Raw genomic sequence first — 1,690 nt, 5'->3', positions numbered from 1 at the left:
GCTGGACTCTGCCGAACAGGAAGAACTGTTTCGCCTCCAGGCAGATGAACCCGAAGTGGTTCTCATCGAACAGGATGAAGACCCCAGGGTAGCGCCAGCGGTGGGCGAAGCCATCTAAGGTACCAGTAACAGTGTCCACGCCATAGAAACACATCCTGCAGGTCCGGGGGTAGTTCTGGTCTCTTGAGCGCAAGCCCACAGGCAGAACAAACGGAACAGGCTGCTCCTCCGAAGCTGCAGCCCCGGACTCCCCGACGCTGGGCTGGGCAGGGCTCTGCCAGCCATGGCCCTCACTTTCCTCAGTCCGGTCTTCTTGCAGCTGCTGCTGCTCCCGGATCACCTGCTCGTCAATCTCCTGGACCACGTGGGAGACTTGTTGAAGTTGCGGAAGATCTCGCCATCTCGCAGCTGGATGCGGCCATGAGGTGGATCTCTAACGTCATGGCTATTCCCGTGACTCTCGTGACCCTGGCATACTTCCCATGGGCGCTGAGCATGGCAATCATTAGGCTGTATTTGCCTTGGAAGAGGCCTGGCCTGATGAGATCGTCCTGGTGGTTTGGCGGTAGATCTGGCAGTTATACAACTGTCTGTCCTCCTGCATCAACACCAGCCCCCCTTCTCCCCTAAGCCGCGTTGGTGAATCTGTTTGGTGGTCTGTCTTCTTGCACTGGGTGGTGAACCTGTCCTTCCGAATCTGCATGTGGCGATTGTGGGGCCTGCTGTGGCGGCCTTCCAGGCACTCCACCGTGGCTGATTTCCGCTCCGTCAGGTGAATTCTGAACGTGGGCCTGAATTTCAGTGTACCATCCCCATGGAAGTTAAGGTAAGGTCCGCACGTCCAACCAGTAATGCATAAGCCGTCCACTACGACATTCAGCAGTCTTCTACAGTCATCATCTAGCTGCCACAATCCCAAAATGTGTCTGTATGGGTGGAGCAGCTTCGCATAGACTTCTCGGTAAGACATACCGATCATCTCCAGGTTCTGCAAGTTTTCATAGAAGTCAAACTCCTCACGGCAGCGCCGTCTCCAGATGCTGTCGATGTGCAGGATGTGGTAGAATCTGGTGCAGGCCTGGGCCAGGCTGGGCAGATCGGTGCCGGGGAGTGAGGCGAAGATCTCCACCAGCTTCTCCAGCAGCAGGTCCTGCAGGGAGCAGCCCAGGGGCGGTGGGGGGCAGCATGGGGTGGCATGAGGATCCTGATTCCTCCACTCCCCGTGCAGCACCGCGCTGCCGCCTGGATGTGCTTTTCTGCCGGGGCCAGGGCCGGCTTGCCATCGGCCGCTGCCATCTCAGCTGAGCCTTAGCACTGCTGACGGCATTGACATTCCCGCGAAGAGCCCAACCTGCAGATGCAAGCGCACCCTCCATACCTCCACGTGTAACAGCCACCACAGCGTGGGTCACCTGGCCTCAGCCCTGCTTTAAGCTGAGTCCAGCCACGCCCCCCAGGGCCTAGCCCCGCCCCCTCAGAGAGGCGCTAATTGTAGGACTTCAAACCCATATCCATTAACAGTTGCCTTCCTTTCCCAGTGCCCCCTCCCTGTCCTCACGCCCTAACCCAGGCAGTCACTAATCTGCTTTCTGTATGGATATGCCTCCAGGGATATGCCTATGGGGGGGAGGGGGCATTTCACATAAATGCAATCATAATATCTGGTTTTTTTTTAATCAAATCTTTATTG

The 1,690-nt window shown here is 57.2% G+C and overlaps 2 pseudogenes; both read right to left on the bottom strand.

Moving 5' to 3' along the window:
• Nucleotides 1-459, bottom strand: part of LOC107183799 — a 35,148-nt pseudogene extending 34,689 nt beyond the window's left edge.
• Nucleotides 460-505: 46 nt separating this feature from the next.
• The window catches only part of LOC107183798, a 13,059-nt pseudogene continuing 11,874 nt past the window's right edge, over nucleotides 506-1,690 (bottom strand).

This window comes from Myotis davidii, unplaced genomic scaffold (assembly GCF_000327345.1).
Source record: "Myotis davidii unplaced genomic scaffold, ASM32734v1 scaffold443, whole genome shotgun sequence".
Lineage (NCBI taxonomy): Eukaryota > Metazoa > Chordata > Mammalia > Chiroptera > Vespertilionidae > Myotis > Myotis davidii.
This window is presented reverse-complemented; position numbering and strand designations above follow the sequence as displayed.